This window comes from Heptranchias perlo, chromosome 1 (assembly GCF_035084215.1).
Source record: "Heptranchias perlo isolate sHepPer1 chromosome 1, sHepPer1.hap1, whole genome shotgun sequence".
NCBI lineage: Eukaryota > Metazoa > Chordata > Chondrichthyes > Hexanchiformes > Hexanchidae > Heptranchias > Heptranchias perlo.
In genome coordinates, this window is record NC_090325.1 from 130257360 (window position 1) to 130280720 (window position 23361).

Genomic DNA, 23361 nt, shown 5'->3' on the forward strand with positions numbered 1-23361 from the left:
ACCAGTGGTACAAAGGAACCTAAGAATAAGTCAAGGGGAGGAACTTAGTGGATTTAATATAAGTATAAAATGGCAGTGGGGGAAATAATGTGACTTAAGATAAACATATCTCTAGGACCTGATGGTTTCCACCCTAGAGTATTAAAAGAAATAGGTGAAGAAGTTGTTGGTGCGTTAGTTATAATTTTCCAAAGCTTTCTAGATTTAGGAATTATACCTTTGGATTAGAAAATTGTAAATGTCATTCCATTATTTAAGAAGGGAGAGAGGGAGGATCCCGATATCTACTATCCATTAGTTTAAAACCAGTTGTGGGAAGTTACTGGAATCTATCATCAAACAGAGTGATTGAGCATTTATATAATTATGAGCTGATCAAAGAGAGTCAGGGTGATTTTGTGATGGGTAGGTCATTTCTGACTAGCCTAGTTCAATTTTTTGAGGTGGTCACTAAAATGGTGGTTAGGGGAGTGCCTATGGATGTTGTCCATCTGGACTTCCAGAAGGCATTTGATAAAGTTCCGCACAAGAGATTTTTAGCAAAAATGAAAGCGCACAAAATTTAGATAACCTTGTGAAGTGGGTTGGTAATTGATTGGGAGGTAGGAGACAGAGAGTAGGGATAAAGGGAATGTACTGTGATTGGCAGGATGTGACAATTGGTGTTCCCCAGCGATCTGTACGGGGGCCTCAGCTTTCCACCATATTTATCAATGACTTGGATGAAGAAATAGAGAGTTGTATATCTAAGTTTTCAGATCACACTAAGAGGTAGAGTTTCGTCTTCGCTGCCCAGATGATAATCTGGTGGAGCAGATTGCCTGAAAATCAGGCAGATTCTATAATGAATGGGTGATCCACTCTACCAGATCACCACCCGGCAGTGAAGACAATAAAGCGAGGCACAATACGTTGTGTAGATGGGAGCAGGAAGTTACAAAGGGACATTGATAGATTAAGTGAGTTGGGCAAAACTGTGGCAGATGGAGTTCAATGTGGGGAAGTGTGAGGTCATCCGTTCTGGATCCGAGAAAGACAAATCAGAATATTTTCTTAATGGTGAGAGACGAGGAACTGTGGAGGAATAAAGGGATTTCACTAAAACCCAGTGCACAGGTACAAAAAGTAAGCAAAAAGGCTAACGGAATGTTGGCCTTTATCTCAAGAGGGTTGGAATTCAGAAGTGAGAAAGTGATGCTGTAGCTGTACACAGCCTTGGTCAGACCCCATCCGGAGTGCTACATTCAGTTTTGGACAGTGAACTTCGGGAAAGATATATTGGCTTTGGAGGGGGTAGAGTGCAGATTCACGAGAATGATACCAGGGCTGAAAAGAATAAATTATGAGGACAAAGTTAAATTATCTTTGGATATGAGGGGCCCCTCCTCAACAAAATGCAGTGATGGCTGTATGGGAAGTGGTGGCAGTGCAGATAAATGCAGTCTGTGATATTTAGAGGACTGCTTTCCAGATGAGTTCAAAGACCCTCAAGAAGCTTGCCAGGGCACGCCAGTCCTCTGCTGATCTGTTTGCAATGCCATGCAGTAACACACACACTTTCACCTTCATCAGCTTCATACTCAACTGGAATTACCTCTTATCTTCACACACTCCTTGCCTGTTACCCATTCACTTTTGGAGGACGGCCCATTAAAGACTCCATCACTGTCCTTTTTGCCAGGGCGATCCTGATCCACAAATGTTTCTGCAGGGGTTAATGACCTTTGAATTGAAGTGGGCTTTGATTTAACTTTGACTTGTTGACAAGTACACATGCTGTGCCTCTTGTCCTGACTCATCTTTGGCCGCTTCCTTTGCTGCTGGTCCTTGGGGTAGGATTTCCAAGGGGGATCCCTGATCTCCTGCTGTAATTTCAGCAGGAATTGGCAAAAATCCCAGAGAAACGGAGGAAACAGCTCTTTTACGCCATTTCTGCAGGGCTTCTGCTGATCTTCTCCCAAAGTTATGGTGGGAGATCAGGGAAACCTCCGCTACCCTCAGAAATTCTCCCCCCCCCCCCTCCCCCACCTTCTCCATCTCGAGAAGAGCTGGCAGAATTCCTGAAGGTGAATCCATGGTGTGGGTCAAGTTACCTAAGCCAGCAAAGGTGTCTGTATATTTAGGAATGGGGAAATCAAATTCCCAAACAAATGTGGACAAGTGACTGCTCCACGTGAAAAAGAAATGCAAGTCTCTCACAAGTCAAAAAAAGCCAGAAAAATAAACAGCCACACAAAGAACATGTAACCTGCTAACCAAAGTTGGACATAAAGATAATGATGTGGGGATTTGTATCGGCCCATTTCCAGGCCTGAAATTAGCGGAATGCTGAGAGTGCGTGTCAGAAGCAGAAGACCTGAGGCTCGGGGCTTGTCAGATAGTGGGCCTCGGGCCTCATCAACATATTACCGGCGAGCTGCAAACACCAATTAGACGTCCAGAGGCAGCTCACTGGTTCCACGAGGACGGAGTTAGGCCGGCAGCCTCCCTAGCAGTAAGTCCTCGGAGTAGGCAACTAGGAGGGAGGTAGGGAGTTAATCAGGAGGAAGGAAGAGGGGGGGTGATCAGGAGGGGGGAGGTCAGGAGGGGGCCGGGTGGGGGCCAGCAACAGCCTGCTGGATTGCTGTGGAGCCGGGAGGAGCAGGAGTGCTCCTCCTGACTAGACATTCAGGCAGGTTTTTTTTTAAACGGACCTTTTTGGTAGTGGCCTCCATTGGTCCCTTTATGGACCGCTGGTTAGGCAGCATGTAGACATGGTTATACTGAACGCAGCCAGCCCAGCACCGGCTGCATTCAAGGCAGCCCAATTTCATGGAGGGGGCCTCAAACAGGCATTTGCATATGTAAAGGGCCTAACGCCTGTTTCAGACATAGGCCCTGGATGCCTTTACTGGTGCCTTTACCAAAATGGAGGGTGGCGTTCTTCTGGTGTGGAATGCGCGGCGCGCGCGCCATCCTCCATATTGGATGCTTAGGCGCCCGTTTTACGCCTGTAAAGCAGGCATGCTGCCAATAAATTACTACATGTGTTCACCTTTGGGAGATTCCAAATGCAGCCCTCTGCTCCAGTTGTTTCTTTTTGGCTTACCAAAATGGCACTGCGTCAATGGCACAAAGTACTGCAGTTTCAGGAGAAGCCTGGATACTCCTCCAGAGCACCCCAAATGCATATTTTAATGATGCTTGTGCCACAGGACGGTGCAAGCCTCTTGCGCTCCCAGCTCAGACCCAATGCAAATCCCAGCGCTGGCACAGACCGTGCAGGGATGAAATTCCAGATTTTCCTTTCCCTCTGCACCATGCTAGCGCATGTGCCACAATTTCAGGCGCTTTGTGCCATGTAGAACGGAATTTAGGGGCAGTTTGTGCTGTGGGCCTTTGACCATCAGGAACTGGAATGAGCTTGGCCAGATTCATTTTATGTAGGACTGTTACGGCATCTAATTCAGGCTAGAATCACACATCTTGTTAATTTCACAATATTTTCCTTCCCTTGTTTCTAGCTCATTAAACAGCTGGTAGCGTAATGTAGTAGAATAAAACAGCCAACCACAAGTGCTTTAAACCAGCCATGAACTAATTAAGACATCCTTTTCTTAACTAAAACCACAAGGCACTTGCCAAAACAAGATGTAAAACAAATGCCACAATTTGGGCGGAAAAAGTAACACCTCAGAAAATTGACATGCACAAAGTTACAAACAATTTTCTTGCTCGTCCTTTGCTAATTTCAGTTATTTTCTACTAAAGCAAAATTACATAATGGCGTAAGATTAAGCACCAAGTATTGCTGAGTTCTTTTTAATTTTTGAAAGATTACTGATGCTTCAAATGTTTCACAAGGCACACCTATTGTGTTATACAGATAGTATTTATCATATTAGGATTATATTGGAGGCTTTTGAGATTCTAGTACTAACGCTTTGACAAATTCACACATTTTCACACATTTTCATACATTTTTTAAATAATGTTGATATTATATACCAAGTTATGTACATTTTTTCATTTATTTCCTAGGTATACATTCCTCAAGATCTGGGCTTCAGAAACAACACACACTTTGCACAATCCTTGAGAATAGTACCTGAGCATTTCTCCAGAGGATTATGTGAACAGCAAAGTGATAGCAAGTGACATGCATCATCCATTGAGATCGCATTGCCAATGTAAGGCAGAACTACTGTGATAGAGTTCATTTTCTCCCTATTAATTTTTTATCTTCCTTGGGGTAAATTTTCAACTTGCCGCCCGGGCCTATTGGGATGGGGTTGCCTGCTCCCACCCAATCAACGAACCTATCGTCCCTCTGAGCACAGTGGCCAATCTGCCAAAATTAAAAAATATGTTTTTTTTGTTCTTTCAGGATTTCAGACTGCTTAGCACCAACTCGGCTAACTGGCCGCCACTGCCACTATTGTGCCGGGTCCCCTGCCAGCCTGATGAGCTGGAAGTGCTGGCTTAGGGAGTCCTGCCCCTGGCTCCAACCCCCCGGCCATTATTTATCTTGTAAGGGGTAGAAATTCCTGGAAATGGCAGCGACCTCCCGGCAACTGGGTCTCTGCAGTCCTCCCGGGGATTCCATTGCTCTCCTGCTGAAGTTACGGTGGGAGATGTGTGGAACCCTTGCGGAATTTCAGTCCCCAAAACAATCAGTTCTAAATGAATGCTTTATTGTGACATTTTGAAGATCACTTCTTCCTGAGTAATCTATTGATTAAGTTCACCAAATCTGTTCTAAAAAAGAATAATGTTTTGTCATTACCAGCAGATGCCCTAAAACAGATGGATGACTGCTCTCTGGACCATCATACCTAGTTTTACTGAAAAGTTCTGATGTGGACTGGGGTGGACAAATGTAAGGAGTCTTACAACACCAGGTTATAGTCCAACAGTTTTATTTGAAATCACAAGCTTTCGGAGGCTTCCTCCTTCGTCACTCACCTGATGAAGGAGGAAGCCTCCGAAAGCTTGTGATTTCAAATAAAGCTGTTGGACTATAACCTGGTGTTGTAAGACTCCTGACATTTGAAAAGTTCTGGGCAGATACTACATAGAATTACATAGAATTTGCAGCACAGAAACAGGCCATTCGGCCTAACAGGTCTGTGCTGGTGTTTATGCTCCACATGAGCCTCCTCCCACCTTACTTCATCTGACCCTATCTCCATATACTTCTATTCCTTTCTCCCGCATGTACTTATCTGGCTTTCCCTTAAGGGCATCTATTTTATTCGCCTTAACTACTTCATGTTATAATAAGTTCCACATTCTAACCACTCTCTGGGTAAAGAAGTTTCTCCTGAATTCTTTACTGCATTTATTAGTGACTATCTTATATTTATGACCCTTAGTTTTGGCCACTCCACAATTGGAAACATCTTCTTTACGTCTACCCTATCAAACCCCTTCATAATTTTAAAGACCACTATTAGGTCACCCCTCAGCCTTCTCTTTTCTAGAGAAAAGAGCTCCAGCCTGTTCAGTCTTTCCTGATAGTTATAACCTCTCAATTTTGGTATCGTCCTTGTAAATCTTTTTTGCACCTTCTCCAGTGCCTCTATATCATTTTTGGAATATGGAGACCAGAACTGTACACAGTACTCTAAGTGTGGTCTAACCAAGGTTCTATACAAGTTTAACATAACTTCCCTGTGTTTCAATTCTATTCCTCTAGAAATGAACTGTGCTTTGTTTGTATTTTATATGGCCTTGTTAACTTGCATTGCTATGTCTAATAATTTGTGAATGTATACCCCTAGGCCCCTTTGCTCCTCTACCCATTTAGATCCTTAGAGGTAAATTTTAACATAGCGGAGGGATCTCAGCAGGGGGTCAATACGCGGGTGGGAAACCGGGAAAATTTTTTGTGCATTTTCTTGAGCGATCGCAACTCAATTGAAGGCCCTTAATGTGACTTTCAGGTTTCAAGTCTCCAAGCTGCGCAGCGGGCATACTGCGCACCCGAATGACGTGCTGGGAGCTGGTGTATTTAAAGGGACATTGCAACCATGAATTTTGAGGGAGAAAGGAGCAATTTAAAGAAATGGAACAACAAAGGGCAAAGCCAGCACCCTGCTTTACTGACTCCTCACTTGAGTTGCTACTGGCTGGTGTGAGGAGCAGGAGGGAAGTCCTATACCTGGGGGATAGGAGGAAGTGCCCTGCCTCTGCCACCAAGAAGGCCTGGCTTGAGGTGGCAGAGGAGGTGAGCAGCAGGACCACTGTGGCAAGGTCGTTCAGGAAGTGCTTTAACGACCTAACCAGGTCAGGAAAAATGAGTACAGTTACTGATTCACCTACATCCTGTAGTGCACATCACCCTCCCCTCTCATTCTGTCTTGCCAAGCTTACTCCATCACATCACTCCTCACACCCACTTAAGTCTCATTATCAACTTACCTTCACTTTCTTTGCACTTTCTCACCTCCCCATTTGTGAACCCACCTCTCCCACTCACCCCAATCCTGATGCAATGTCATGAATCTATCTGATACTCACCCTCTAATGTATCTCTTTCAAGGGCAGCCTCACCCAAAGCAAGGCATCCATTGGGTGACTCCATCACCCTCACTCACTCACATGACTGTTCTTTCACCCTTTGTAGGAGAAGAGAGCGCAAAATGCAAGGGAGAGGTGTCGGACTGGAGGGGGGCATCCACAAATAGTGGCCATGACAGAGGAGGAGGAGGAGGTCTTGGAACTCAGCTGGATGCAGGAATGCCTGGCTGTTGGAGATGCCGAGACTGGCACCCCGCAAATGTCTGGTAACAGAACTTTAACATCCCTCACACACAACATGAATTGATGTTATCGATTGATCTGTTGCACATCTCAGGATGCTCATCGCAACATCACTTCTGCGATGGTTCTTAATATTGCTTTACATTCTCTTCCAGGGCTTTCAAAGAATGCTGAAATGGCATACGACATGGACGAGGGCGATTTCTCAGAGGAGCTCCATGCCTCAGAGGGCTCACTGTCACATTATCGCGGGCCATGCACCAGCGCAGATACTCACATCTTGGTGGGACCTATTAGTGAGTTAGTTGGGTTGTTACCTGGTGATTCACCACTCACAAGTGAGCACGAGCAGACACTGGTGGCAGGGGCAGCTGTGGAGAGTCCATGTCAGTGGGCGCACTCCTCTCCGGGCTCTGCTCAGCTGGACACAGATGCTGAACCCCGGGGGCTATCCTTTAGAAGGAGAATGATCGAAGTACAGCTGCACCTTTGCAATGTCCTGGAAGTCGTGCCACCCAAACTCTCCACAATAGCGGAGAGGATGGAAGAGTCCAACTCCAGCATTAGTGGAATGGTGGCACAGGTAAGTGCGGGAATGTCTGCAATGGAGCGAATGGCAGCCTCCATTGAGTTTCAAGCACGGATCACAATTGAGTCCATTCAGGCCCTGACTACATTGGTGCGGACTCAGGGTGACCAACATTCTGCCGCCTTAAACAGGCAGACAGTTACATTAGCAGTGGTCTTACAAGGCATCACACATGTCCTCCAAGCTGTTGTCCAGCAGACTGATAGGAGTGATGTGGCCCTAGCCCAGGAGAGAGATGATGGAAAAAGGGGACATGGAAGTGGGCTCTCCACTCAAAGCACTCCCACGTCTCACCCGTTGCCCCCCCCCCCCCACCCTTAACCGGTATCCGCAACGCTGCATCCTCTCGGAAAGCTGAGTCTGCCCCTGCACAGGTGCAAGTGGAGCAGTCTTTAGCGAGGCCCTCAGGAGCTCCAAAACCCAGGGGGCATAGGCCGAGAGCATCTCAGCAGTCAGGGCATGGACCTGAGCAACCTGTCACTACCTCTGCTGAAGCCACAAGGGATCTACCACGTAGAAGTAGTAGGAAGAGCAAGGCGAAGGTTTTGTGATCACAAAGGGTATGCACAGGGTGTCTGACTAAATGTCATGTTTTTCATTTCTCTTTGTTTTTTTTAGATTGAAAATAAATGTCATACTTGTCACCACCACTGCCATGTCTTGTCCATTCTTGAGTCCATTTCGTTAAAGCGCCCTTGCATGTCCCTCATCATGAACGGCAAGACCTGACACCACACATTGGGCGCATTTACAGTGGGTGTATGTGTGGTTGTAGATACTGTTTTGTGCAAATGGAGTGGGAGAGGGGGTCTGGTATTGGTGGTGGTTGTTCCAGGCGGTCTGAGTACTTCATTATCTTCAGTTTGCAGATCTCAATTTTGAAAATCTATCAAATATGATTGACTCCCTGACATCATGAGTAGCCAAGTGTTCCGCTGCTCTGCAGATGGGTTGCCCATCCTCCTCCTCGTCTTCTTCAATGTTGATGGCAGGTGTGGCTGCATGGGAGCTCCTCCACCTGTAACTCTCTCCGTTGAGCAATGTTGTGCAGGATGCAGCACACGACTATTATTCTGCACAGCCTCACCTGTGGGTACTGAAGGGATCCCTCAGATCGATCCAGGCACCTGAAGTGCATCTTCAGCAGTCCTTGGCTTGTTCAATGACAGACCCGTTGGTGATGTGACTGTCATTGTACCACTGCTGTGTCTCGCTGGTGGGGTTTCTCAGAGGTGTCATGAGCCACGTCTGCAGGGGATATCCCTTGTCTCCAAGGAGCCAGCCCTTAAGTCTGTTTTGTGCGTGGAAGAGGGCTGGGATGTTGGACTCGCGTAAAATGAAGGAATCATGGCAGCTACCAGGGAATTTGGCACACACCTGCAGAAACCTCTTCCGGTGGTCGCAAACCAGCTGCCCATTGATGGAATGATATCCTTTCCTGTTGATGAACATTCCTGGCTCATGTGGAGGTGCTCGGATTGGTATGTGTGTGCAATCAATTGCATGCTGCACCCGTGGGAATCCAGCCAGAGAGTGGAAACCCATTGCCCTCTCAGTCTGGCTGAAGTTGTCAATGGGGAAGTTGACGTAGTCGGATGCCCTGGCAAACAAGCCATCCATGACCAGTCATATTCAGTTATGGGTAGACGACTGAGAGGTCCTAGTGATGGCATCAGTGGTGCCCTGGAAGGATCCGGAGGCGAAGAAATTGAGAACAGTGATGACTTTCACTGCGATGGGCAATGCGTGGCCACCGGGCCCAGCGGGAGCAACTCTACATGATGGAGCGAGCAGATGTCTGTGACCACCTGGGAACTCAATCTGAGTCTTTGTAGGCACTGCTCCTCAGAGAGGTCCAGAAAGCTCAGCTTCTGTCTGTAGACCCTCTCGTGGATAGTGCCTCCTGCGAACTCGGGCCCTCCATTGGTCCCCTCTCTGCTCTTCTGCAGGTCCTTGTGGTGCACCTCTGCCTTGTGGAGCTGCAACTCCCAGAACTGCACTCAGTGCCTGCCGTGCTTGGTGATGTGCCTCCTCCTCAGATGTACTGTGGAATAGATCCATTGTGCCCCCCATCCTGATGTTGTCAGTTTGAGGGGGTCCATAATGTAGGTAAATTTGCCTGAACACAAGAATTCTGAGTGTGAACAAAGAAATCTCAGTCTAAACACAAAGAACTCCCAGCCAAAGGTTTGTCCGAGAGAACTGATAGACCTGCTGCAAGAACTCACCTTTTCTTCATGTGTCAATCGCTGCAATTTGCCTCTGTCTCCATGGCATGTTTCAGAAGCCGTGCAAGACACATTAAAATGGCTTGTTCAAACCACAAAAAATTAACATCCTTAAGTGGCTTAAAAAGCTCAATTGTCCCTTTAGATATTGTCCTGCAGGCTTTAAGTGCCGGCAGGACTTCTGGGTGTCAGAAGCACTCGCGCACCCAGATGCCTCTGGGACAAACCCGGAAGTCGGCGGGTTGGAGCCGGCATGCGGTCCCACGCCCAAAACCGACAATTTTCACTGCCCACCTGCCCCCAACCCACTCGTTCTTCGGGGTTAAAATTTATCCCTTATTTTCCAAGGATTAGGTGGCCTCCTTTTTCCTCCTACCAAAATGCACCACCTCACAATTATCCGTATTAAAATTCATTTGCCACACCAATTCTGCAAGTTTATTAACATCTTATATTATGTTACAATACTCCTCAGTATTAACTTTGTGTTATTTTATGTCATCCGCAAATTTTGAAATTGTACTTTCAATTCCCGAGTCCAAATCATTTATGTAAATGGTGAACAGCAGTGGTCCCAGCACCGACCCCTGTGGAAGGCCACTTCCCACCTTCCACCAGTCTGAGTAACTACCTTTAACCCCAACTCTCTGTTTTCTGTTTTGTAATATATGTTAATTTAACAGATAGAAGCGATTGGTTTTCTTTTTGTACAATAAATGTATGTTTTTAAATTGGAATGCCCAGAAACCGCATCCATGTCTATTTTGGCCGCAGCGCAGTGCTGAGAGAGTGGTGCGTCAGAGGAGCTGCCGTCTTTCAGATGCGATGTTAGGCCGAGGCCTTCTCTGCCTGCTCAGGTGGCACTATTCGAAGAAGAGCAGGCAGCTATCTTGGTGTCCTTGCATTCTTCCATCAACAGTACCACCAAAAAACAGGTTCTCTTGTCATTCATTCATTTGCTGTTTGTGGGACCTCACAGCTTCCTCTACTCCTGGCCATACACATTGTCCTCTGACTTCAAGGCTTTCAGATCTATCAGGCTCAGCTCTGTTCCCTCCATAATGCTGTCAGCCCTCCTTTGGTCCAAGACACTGTCCTAGAACTTGCAGGACTCAGTTCCCTCAGTTACCAGATCCAGCCTTCCCCCACCCACGGTATTCCCAGACCTATTCCTACCTCCGCAGCTGACACATTCCAGCCACCCAGTGCTCCCAAGCTCACTTTCTCCTGAGTATTCACAGAGTCCACACACCCTCCATTGTGCTACCAGTGGTCCACCCCTTTTCCCTGTGGATTACCAGTTCTCAATTCATCCCCCACCTCCCCACCCAATGAGCTCTTTGAAGCCCTGCCTCCTCAGATATCCTAGCCACCTACCTCCACGTTTGTGGCCCCCCACAGAGCTCCCTGAATGGTCCTATCCCTCACCTCTAATCTTCCTCCACTGAAAACTATAAAATCCAGGGGATATTTGGCTAAAGGTGATGGTTTGCTATTCTCGAATTTTTTTTTTTTAATTCGTTCATGGGATGTGGGCGTCACTGGCGAGGCCGGCATTTATTGCCCATCCCTAATTGCCCTTGAGAAGGTGGTGGTGAGCCGCCTTCTTGAACTGCTGCAGTCCGTGTGGTGACGGTTCTCCCACTGTGCTGTTAGGAAGGGAGTTCCAGGATTTTGACCCAGCGACGATGAAGGAACGGCGATATATTTCCAAGTCGGGATGGTGTGTGACTTGGAGTGGAACGTGCAGGTGTTGTTTTTCCCATGTACCTGCTGCTCTTGTCCTTCTAGGTGGTAGAGGTCGTGGGTTTGGGAGGTGCTGTTGAAGAAGCCTTGGTGAGTTGCTGCAGTGCATCCTGTGGATGGTACACACTGCAGCCACTGTGCGCCAATGGTGAAGGGAGTGAATATTTAGGGTGGTGGATGGGGTGCCAATCAAGCGGGCTGCTTGGATGTTGTCGAGCTTCTTGAGTGTTGTTGGAGCTGCACTCATCCAAGCAAGTGGAGAGTATTCCATCACACTCCTGACTTGTGCCTTGTAGATGGTGGAAAGGCTTTGGGGAGTCAGGAGGTGAGTCACTCGCCACAGAATACCCAGCCTCTGACCTGCTCTTGTAGCCACAGTATTTATATGGCTGGTCCAGTTAAGTTTCTGATCAATGGTGACCCCCAGGATGTTGATGGTGGGGGATTTGACGATGGTAATGCCGTTGAATGTCAAGGGGAGGTGGTCAGACTCTCTCTTGTTGGAGATGGTCATTGCCTGGCACTTATCTGGCGCAAATGTTACTTGCCACTTATCAGCCCAAGCCTGGATGTTGTCCAGGTCTTGCTGCATGCGGGCTCGGACTGCTTCATTATTTGAGGGGTTGCGAATGGAACTGAACACTGTGCAATCATCAGCGAACATCCCCATTTCTGACCTTATGATGGAGGGAACATCATTGATGAAGCAGCTGAAGATGGTTGGGCCTAGGACACTGCCCTGAGGAACTCCTGCAGCAATACCCTGGGGCTGAGATGATTGGCCTCCAAGAACCACTACCATCTTCCTTTGTGCTAGGTTTGACTCCAGCCACTGGAGAGTTTTCCCCCTGACTCCCATTGACTTCAATTTTACTAGGGCTTCTTGGTGCCACACTCGGTCAAATGCTGCTTTGATGTCAAGGGCAGTCACTCTCACCTCACCTCTGGAATTCAGCTCTTTTGTCCATGTTTGGACCAAGGTTGTAATGAGGTCTGGAGCCGAGTGGTCCTGGCGGAACCCAAACTGAGCATCGGTGAGCAGGTTATTGGTGAGTAAGTGCCGCTTGATAGCACTGTCAACGACACCTTCCATCACTTTGCTGATGATTGAGAATAGACTGATAGGGCGGTAATTGGCCGGATTGGATTTGTCCTGCTTTTTGTGGACAGGACATACCTGGGCAATTTTCCCCATTGTTGGGTAGATGCCAGTGTTGTAGCTGTACTGGAACAGCTTGGCTAGAGGGGCAGCTAGTTCTGGAGCACAAGTCTTCAGCACCACAGCTGGGATGTTGTCGGGGCCCATAGCCTTTGCTGTATCCAGTGCACTCAGCCGTTTCTTGATATCACGTGGAGTGAATCGAATTGGCTGAAGACTGGCTTCTGCAATGGTGGGGATATCGGGAGGAGGCCGAGATGGATCATCCACTCGGCACTTCTGGCTGAAGATGGTTGCAAACGCTTCATCTTTGTCTTTTGCACTCACGTGCTGGACTCCGCCATCCTAGAAATTGAAGAATACCATAATGGTAAAAACTTACGCAGAGAAACTCATTCTGGTGGAACCCCTTTACCGATCTTTGACAGTGACTGGGGAAATTCCCCAGAACAGCTCCTGCTCCATCACCGCAACATTGCTGGAAGTGCGGCAGAAACCCTCTATTTTCTCTCTGCTTTCTGCTCCTCTCTTTCTCTTTGGCTCATTCCATTTCTCTTGCCTCTTTCCCACCATACTTCTTTACATCCTCCATTTTCTCTCGGCTTCATTTTGCTTTCTTATTTTCCCCAACTCTGATGCCTTTTTTCTTTTTCCGCTTTTTTCTGATTGCATCTCATTTACTTTCTCCGAGGTCCAGCCAAAGTTTGCAAATTACAATGACCAGCATCAAAATTAGGCACGCAAGCACGCAGGTCAGAAAAACTGGTACTGTTAGCCACTGAGGGCTTGCAGGCATGGAGTGTTGAAAAATATCAGGGTAGAAGGCCCAGCTGAAAAATGATAGCTCTGTAATGGAGCAGAAGGCAAGGCCAAAGCATCTGAAAGAGGGGAATCTTGTGCAGGGGAAAATTGATGGTGGTATTATATTTATTCTGGGATAAATTCTTATTTTAAGGTGTATAGTCAGTTGTATATTGACGGCCACTCAAAGAACATTGAAAAAAAAAGGCATCTGATTGTTTATTTTATTTGTGAACTGAATTTTTTTGAGAGGTACTGAAGTGTGTAAAAGTTTAAATGTTTTTTGATTGGTTGCTTTTTGATGTGTGTGAAGGTTGAGTCAATCAACATCTTTCATACCCAATGAATGTCAAACACTTTGCACCAGACGTTAAACTTTTGATGATAGGGAATATGTATAGAAACATAGAAACAAAGAAAATAGGAGCAGGAGTAGGCCATTCAGCCCTTCAAGCCTGCTCCATCATTCAGTATGATCATGGCTGATCCTCTATCTCAACACCATATCCCCGCTCTCTACCCATCCCCTTGATGCCTTTTGTGTCTAGAAATCTATCTAGCTCCTTCTTAAATATATTCAGTGGCTTGGTCTCCACAGTCTTCTGTGGTAGAGAATTCTACAGGTTCACCACCAGCTGAGTGAAGAAATTTCTCCTCATCTCAGTCCTAAATGTCCTACCCCGTATCCTGAGATTGTGACACCTCATTCTGGAGCCCCCCCCCCACCCCCCGCCAGCCAGGGGAAACATCCTCCCCACATCCAGTCTGTCTAGTCCTGTCAGAATTGTATATGTTTCTATGAGATCCCCACTCATTCTTCTAAACTCTAGTGAATACAGGCCAAGTTGACCCAATCGCTCCTCATACGACAGTCCTGCCATCCCAGGGATCAGTTTGGCGAACCTTCGCTGCACTCCCTCCATGGCAAGTATATCCTTTTTTAGGGAAGGAGACAAAAACTACACACAATACTCCAAGTGTGGTCTCACCAAGGCCCTGTATAACTGCAGTAAGACATCCTTGCTCCTGTAATCAAATCCTCTTGCAATGAAGGTCAACATACCATTTGTCTTCTTAACTGCTTGCTGCACCTGCATGTTTGCTTTCAGTGACTGGTGTACAAGGACACCCAGGTCCCTTTGTACATCAACATTTCCCAATGTATCACCATTTAAATAATACTCTGCCTTTCTGTTTTTCCTTCCGAAATGGATAACTTCACATTTATCCACATTATACTGCATCTGCCATGTATTTGCCCACTCACTCAACTTGTCTAAATCGCCTTGAAGCCTCTTTGCATCCTCTTCACAACTCACGATCCCACCTAGTTTTGTGTCATCAGCAAACTTGGAAATATTACATTTGGTTCCCTCATCCAAATCATTGATATATATCGTGAATAGCTGGGGCCCAAGCACTGATCCCTGCGGTACCCCACTAGTCACTGCCTGCCACCCCGAAAAAGACCCATTTATTCCTACTCTTTGTTTCCTGTCTGTTAACCAATTTTCAATCCATGCCAGTATATTACCACTAATCACATGTGCTTTAATTTTGCACACTAACCTCTTATGTGGGACTTTATCAAAGGCCTTCTGAAAATCTGAGTAAACCACATCCACTGGGTCTCCCTTATCTATTTTACCAGTTACATCCTCAAAAAACTCCAGTAGGTTTGTAAAACATGATTTCCCTTTCATAAATCCATGTTGACTTTGTCTAATCCTGTTGATATTTTCTAAGTGCCCTGTTATCACATCCTTTATAATAGATTCTAGCATTTTCCCTACGACTGATGTTAGGCTAACCGGTCTGTAGTTCCCTATTTTCTTTCTCCCTCCTTTTTTAAATAGTGGGGTTACTTTTGCCACCCTCCAATCTACAGGAACTGTTCCATAATCTAAAGAATTTTGGAAGATGACATCCAATGCATCCACTATTTCCATGGCTACCTCTTTTAGTACTCTGGGGTGCAGATTGTCAGGCCCTGGGGATTTATCAGCTTTCAGTCCCATTAATTTCTCCAGCACTATATTTTTACTAATACTAATTTCCTTTAATTCCTCCTTCTCACTAGTCCCTTGGTTCCCCAGCATTTCTGGGAAGTTATTTGTGTCCTCTTCCGTGAAGACAGAACCAAAGTATTTGTTTAATTGCTCTGCCATTTGTTTGTTCCCCATTATAAATTCTCCCACAATATTTAAGTGGTTTACAGTCATAAAACTATATGACGGACCTCTGTGTGCATAACTATTTTGTTAATGTGCTCCAGAGGCTGATTGTCCAAATGCGTGCTCCAGATACACAACTTTGTCCACTGGGAATACATATCAGGGAATTGTGGGCAAGCTCCCCATTTTCTTCTGTCCAATGGTAATAGACAGGAAATCACATTAAGAGCTCCAACGATTTACCGAGGCTCCCAGCTCGGAATGCGCAGTTGGAAAATTAGCCCTTAGATCTTTGTTCATAACAGTAGTAACACGTTTCTGAAAGGCTCCCTTTGTGTAGGAGCGCAGACTCGTTCTTTTATATCTTTGCATCATATTCTTTCATTGTGTTATTTGAATAATGTGGCTTGTGCCACACTCTCCCGTATAATTTGGTTCACTCATAAATGTATACTATATATGGTTTCAAGGTATATTTTTGCCTTCAGCACATGGTTGAAATGTATTTGCTGCAGGACTATGAGCTAATCCCTTGCAAGTATTTGATGTGTTTCATAAAGTGTTTGTTTGAAGTTTTCTTTGCAAGGTGATCTTTGGTTATGGTTTTAATTTAATTCGAGGCTCTAGGTAGTTTGATATTGCAGGACTGAACCACTGAGTAAATGCTGCTTGAAGCTATTCCATATTTTACTTGTAGGTACATGGCACTTGTATCCAGAACAGAATGAACTTAGAAATCATCACACAGTACAAAGAGTCACTCTTATATCACAAATCAAATCAAACCAAACATAGAGCAGCTATAGAAAGCATTTACACAGTGACAAGCAATAATGAATCACATCTTCTATAGTACTCGCTTTATATGTTGTGTTAAGAAACAATTACTTATTACCCTATTGCCTCTATGGAATGGCTTCTACTTTCATCCCCTTCCAGATGTCCTTTATCTATCTAATTGCCCTTCGGGAGATTGAAATACCCCATTATTATTATGTTATGGTTGTCTGCAGTCTCTTTCGCTTGCCTAAAAAGCTTTCTATTTACCTGTTCATCTCGAGCTGGCAGTAGATAACACTGCTAATTGTTACTTTGTCCCCTTTACCAGTATTAATTTTTACCAAATTCTTTCTGCCACCTCCCTTTATGCTGTTATTTCCATTATTATCATAGGCAATGTCAACATTAAACAGAGTAGGTAAGAACTTCGCATTAAATATAATTACTGCATAATTATATGCTTGTTCCAACCTTTCTACTGCTTCATCTAAATGAGCCTCTGGTTTTGTGCAGCTAAAATAGCTTTTGGGGACAGAGAGAGATCTATGAGTACAATAATTGTGCATGGTAGAGTCAGGTTCATGTGCTGGGTGTTGTTCCTGCACTCTTCTTCCTCTGAAAAAATTGGCACAGAATCAAATTATGTTCAACAGATGTTGCTACTTGTTTGACTTGCTATGTGGATGTCAATCATTAGAACATTTTTATGACAACTGATGGAACACTTACACCGGGAGCCTAGGGGTTCTTGGATGGTCATATTGCCATTAGCCATGTCCAGCCAAATATAACCCTGTTACATTAACCTAAATGTGTGACAGTTGGGCATTATGGTGGTACAGTTTGAACATATCGCATGGTGCCACAGAGTGGTGGGACATTGGATCCTTTCCTCCACTCTCCCGAGTCTCTAATCTCACAGCCATGCTGCTGTGGTAGATGCAGAGTGGAGGCCAGGTGTCTCCTCACAGGGGAAAAAGAATATTGGAGAGAGCTTCATCACCAGGCCATCCTCATGCAGCCCCAAGCAGCTGCATTATATGAAGCCTCACAGCAGGTTACCAATCTGACCATAGAAGTGCATGCGATGCCCTGGTGAAGCCAGAAATGAAGATTCAAATTAGACAATAACAAACTGCCCTTCCCTTTTGTTCTGATTCATCTGTTTAAATTATCAGATTAAGATTGATTTCCTAATAATAAAATTGCACACCTCAGTATGGAATAGAACTTATTTTCATACCATGGAAGTGCACTTTCTCGAGGGCAATTAGGGATGGGCAATAAATGCTGGCTTCGCCAGCGACGCCCACATCCCGTGAACGAATAAAAAAAAAATTTAAAAAAACTTTGCATTTCCACTGGAGCCAATTGACAATATAAAAATAAAATGTTGCTTTTTGTGCTCACTTGCTATAATTTTATTCAAACCTTAGCAAACATATTTGAAGTCAAAATAGTTTAAGGCCAAATGAAACTTTACAGCCTTATCACCTGGAAGCATTGCCATGTTTTGCTAAATGTCAATGTTTAGCCTAAAGTCTGGTGTTATAATTCAATTGTTTTCTTGTATTCACAGAAGAAAGGCAGTTTTCATGAGCATAAAACTAAAACCTACACCCTTATGCATGCCATGGATGGGGTTGCATGCTAAGGACTAAGAATGTCCCTTTAATTATGATAAAAATGCACCAGAGTCAAGGGCTGCCCACCTGTCTACTCCAAAAGGCAATAAACACCACATCGCCAAACCATTCAATCAGGTTTAAACTAATAGATTTTTTGCAAGTAACATAATTATGCCAAAAGTAGAAACAATTGATGGCACATACACTTAGAAAATAATAAAAGATTGGATGAGTCCACAAGGGTTTGAAATATCTTCTTTATAATGTATTTCTTAAACAGTTTGATAATCTGCAAGACTTCTAGAGGAAACAATCTTTTCTAAACATCCTGATGTGATGATTGTACATGGATGAAGGAAAATACTTGCCCACTGCACAAAGTCCAAAACCTCGATATGAACCCTGCCCGCCCGGCGTGAGCCATGCGGGTTAAAATGGTGTCTGGGCGAATGCAGCGGCGTTCCCACCATTTTAACGCCTGGATTTTCAGGAGTTTGGAGGCCATCCACTGCAGACAGGCAGGAGCCTTATAAATATTGAAATGTTAGGGTCTGATAACATCTCAGACTGAGGCGTTTTACTACATTAAAGGCACTATGTAAATGCAAGTTGTTGTTTGTGAATAAAGTGCTATCAATCAATCAAATATCTATTAATCAATCACGTATCAATTCATGCTTTTTGTGCATTATATTAGCACCTAGGCCAAAGCTTCAATATGCTGGCCCAGGTACAATTTTTTTTAAATGCCTGTGTTTTCATAGATCAAAGTGGTTTAGTAAGGAAAGGCTGCTTTCATCTTAACTGTGAACTATGTTAAAGAAACTTATAAATGCAACTTGTTGTCATTGTAACTACTGTTATTTCTGAAGTAAATTGACCTTGGGTATCTATGGTCATATAAAAAGTATATAATACAGAAATTTTCCCCATTTGATGAACGGTAAAAAATCGGCTTTCATCACATCTGGCATACCTTAACGTGGGTCAAGCTCCTTAAATGGATATACAGTTTTAATAGGCAGCAGATTAGGGAAAATCCAGTAATCTTCTTCAAAAAATACTGGAAGTCCTGTCACAAGATCCAAAAACCTCTAGGTCTAACATTGTGCAAATCAGCAAACTTTGGGAAGTATGTGTATATTGAGTAGAGATTGAAAATCGATAATCATGAAAAGGTGACTGCTAAATCTTTTCATTTTTGTTTACAAACACATAGGGCTCGATTTTACCACCCGCTATCGGGTGCGTACTCGGCGGGGGGCCCCCGAAAATCGGGAAATCCAGGAGCGGGACCGGATCCCGCCTCGATCCCGCCCACTTCCGGATTCCCCGCTGACGCGACGGCGTGCGCGCGCAGCCCCCGCTGGTGGGAATCCCGCAGGCAATTAAAGCCAGCGGGATGCCACTTGACAATATTTAGTTAGGTATTTCAGGTCATTAACTGACCTGATTAAGGGACGATGTGGGATTTTTGAACAACATGGGACTGTTTCCCACTCTGGGGGAAACACTCCCAGCTCGAATGGACGTGTTGCAGCTGTCAGCCTGTGGCAGCTGCAAAGGTCCATTTGACAGGTGGCGGGGGGAGACCCTCACCCATTGCAGGAGGCCACTCTGTCACTTGGGACAAAGTTTGGCCTCCACCACCCTCCTCCTGACGGTCAAAGTCACCAACCTGCACACTTACCCCGGGGTCCGGAGACATGTACCTATCTTGCGGACCCCTCAGATGTACATCTTGCGGATGGGGGCCGTCATAGCTACAGTCATGACCTCCTCGGAGGGCGAACAGCATCACCAGCCTCACCAGCCTCACCATCCACGCCGTCCACCTCTGACACGTGGAGCTCCACAACAGAGTGCTGTGACACATCCACCTGTACAGCAGGAGGGAGGGCTACCGCAGAGAGAGATGCGTCGCAGAGGGCACTACCCTCGCCACAGGTTCCACAGATCGAGGCTCAGCCTCCTGGACCTCTCTGAGCAGCAGTGCACACGGAGGCTCAGAGTCACTCGACATGTAGCCGTGGACATCTGCAGCCTCTTTCATGCCGAGCTGCTCCTGGCTGGCCCGTGCACCATCTTCCTACCTGTCGCTGTCAAAGTCACCACTGCCCTCCCGAACTTCTCCTCCGCAGCCTTCCAGGGTGCAACCGGGGACATCGCCGATGTCTCTCAGTCGTCTGCGCAGAAGAGCCCTGCAAATACACCTACACCCACTCTGCAGTGACACAATGGGTGGCATCAGTGGTGGGTCCTCATAGTGATACCCAGGAGCGGGCATTATTGCACAAACCGGACAGGATTCGCGAAGACATGGCAGTAGTGGTGCCAATATAATGTGTGCTGTGAGTTGTTCTGAAATTCAATATAAGTAACAACCGTGACAAACCCTCAAACACCCTTGTGCATCCCCTTCATGCTCACGACACGTTTGCCTTACGCTGCCTACTGCACATATGTGATGCATGCCCTGTGGCTGCAGCACAGGTGGTGGCAGGTTGAGTGAGGCTGGCCGTGAGAGAGATGCACGAGAGGGTGAGTGTGGGATAGAGCCATGAGATTGTATGAGGATTGGGTTGCGTGGTAGTGGCGGGGTGAGTACTGGCGAGGTGAGTAGGTGCAGGTAAGATGAGGATGGGGTTTGAGTGGCTATGAGGGGTGATGTGACAGAGTAGTGTTGGCAGTGCCGAAGGAGATGTGGAGTGGGGGCAGTGATGTGGCAGACGGAGTGTAGGGGAAGGACTACGTGTACTCACTGTGGCTGACCTACTGAGGTCATTGGACCGCCTCCTGCACTGTGTGCAGGTGGGCGATATGTTGGTGGCGCAGGTGACCTCCTCTGCCACCTCGAGCCAGGCCGTCCTGGTGGCGGAGGCGGGCCGCTTCCTCCCGCCCGCCGGGTGGAAGATCTCTGTCCTCCCCCTCCTCCTCACCCCATGTATTGATACCTGGGGTGAGGCATCATTAAACTGGGAGCAGCCTTCCCCCTGGGCTGCTCCATGCAGTCATCTTTGCTATTGGTTGCAGCATCTGTCAGTGGAGGACTGCCCCTTTAAATAGAGCGCCTCCAGCTGACAGATCTTGCTGCGCATGTGCAGCCCGCCCGACGCGCAGATCAGCATCGGGGAACCCGGAGGAGCAGGTAAGTGCATCCAATTAGTGGTTTGCCTGCTACGATCGCGCGGGAAACCCACTAATTTCACCGGGCGCGTTACCCACGCGCCCGCTAGCCCATCCGCCGAGAACCCGCAGCCCTGCTAAAATCGGGCCCATAATCTATTGCTGTAAATTCCATCAAAATATGTCATTTGGTCATGCTAACGTCACAACAAAAATAACAATGCCCCTTTAATTGAGTGATTCCCATTGCTCCAAAATGGATGCTTTGCTTCAACTAGATTATATACTTTTTCTGTTCGTCATATATACAATCAAACATCTGTTCATTTGACAATCTGCTCAGTTGCAGAGTTAAAATGAATAATTATTTATATGACCGAAAAAAATCTTCAATTACTAATTTTTCAAGTGGAAAATTATACCCAGTGCATCACTGCAAACTCTTAGTAAGTGATTAAAATGTGGGCAAGATGTTATACATTCAACCCAAATTAAGAATGATGCTCTTTATCCCATAGTCATACAACACTGCTTTCAAGTTCAAATAATATCAGAAATTCTTCACATTAAAGGAGCAAATCACTGCAATGCTAAGAAAAATAATTTAAGGTGGTAACTTCTGATACAACAACAATTTGCATACCTCGGCAGTGGGGGTGTAGGTTTGATCCTAGAAGTAGTAGAGTTCTTAAATTCAGCCTTACTACTGAGGAGAAACACCAAGAAGAGGGGAGTGAAAATCAGTTATCCTTGAGCTGTTCTCATGCTTCTCCTGGAGACAGGCTCCTAATGGCATTGGCAGAGGCCTGGAAGTAGTTTATCTTTAGGTATGAACCAACCACAATGTAATTCACTCATCAGCAAGAATGGGCGACAGCTTTAGTATGAAGTGCAAATGCAAAGCCTCATCAAAAAGATAAGCAGTTAAAAACATTTTTAAAAACTTAGAAACAGAAGAAAGCCGTTAGGCCTAAGAAGCCTGCCCATTTTTTAGAAATCCACCTCCACATCTTATAACCACTCCCTCCCCAGAACTGCATTTAATTGTCTCTTGAATTCATTTATACTGTCTCCTTAAATGGTCTTCCCTGGTATCTTGTTCCAAAAGTCTATTACCCTTTGGACAAAAAGTGTTCTGCCTGACTTCCCCTCTTCATCCTAATTTTTAACTTGTGTCTCCTACTACTTGAACTTTTTGCCATAGTGAACAATTTGTCTGGATGAGTTCTGGTTTTGTTTGCAGTCTGGTGGACCATTCTACTATCACTCGCATTTTTATGATTGGAAAAACGCTATTGCAGCTCTCTGATGGTCTACTAAGTAAAGTACCCTGTGTAGTTATAAAAGCCATAGTGGATCATTTTTGCCTTTGCTGTCTGGGTAAAAATCTAGTGAAATGGATTGCCCATCCATTGATGAACCAGCCTAATTTTCATCCCATTCATTTCAATGTGATGGGAAACAGGCAGGCTTTACCGCAGGTGGGGAAACTATTCTGTCAAATTGCCACCAGGCAGTGACGATGGAAAGGCTCCCATAAAATCCTGAAGGTCCCAAGCTTGCTTTCCAATCTGTGTTGAGTTAACTATCTGAACTACTGCAACAGTTAGGACCCCACAATTGGTCTCTGCGTCCCTGTACTAGGAAGGGGAAAAATCAGACCAGGTTCCCATTCCTGGTTACTCCTGACCTAGTTAGCTCAGTTGGAAAGCTGCACCTGTATGTACATAGTGTGAAGATAGCATCAGGATTGACTGTGGTGCCCCTAGTAGTAGAATAGCTATCCAACACCCGTTGGCCAGGTTCGCACATGAGGAATACCTACTCGAGCAAAGTACCAGAGGACTTCCTGCAACCCGGTATCATACCCCAGCAAGAGTCAACAATTGCAGAAGGGGGCAGAAATGTGGCAAACAAAAAGTTACCTTGTTATCTCCCTTCAGTCATTAAAAGTTGCACTGATGGTCAGAGATCAATCAGTACAACACCACTGAAACATCTGAGTACAGATGCATGGATTCGCCTTCTTTATTCATTCATGGGATGTGGGCATCGCTGGCAAGGCCAGCATTTATTGGCCATCCCTAATTGCCCTTGAGAAGGTGGTGGTGAGCCGCTTTCTTGACAACTGAGTGGCTTGCTAGGCCATTTCAGAGGGCAGTTAAGAATCAACCACATTGCTATGGGTCTGGAGTCACATATAGGCCAGAACGGGTAAGGACGGCAGGTTTCCTTCCCTATTAGTGAACTAGATGGGTTTTTATGATAATCCAGCAGTTTCATGGTCACCATTACTGATACTAGCTTTCTTTAAAATTTCAGATTTTTCTTAATTAACTAACTTTAAATTCCCCAGCTGGATTTGAACTCATCTACTCCCAGCTTA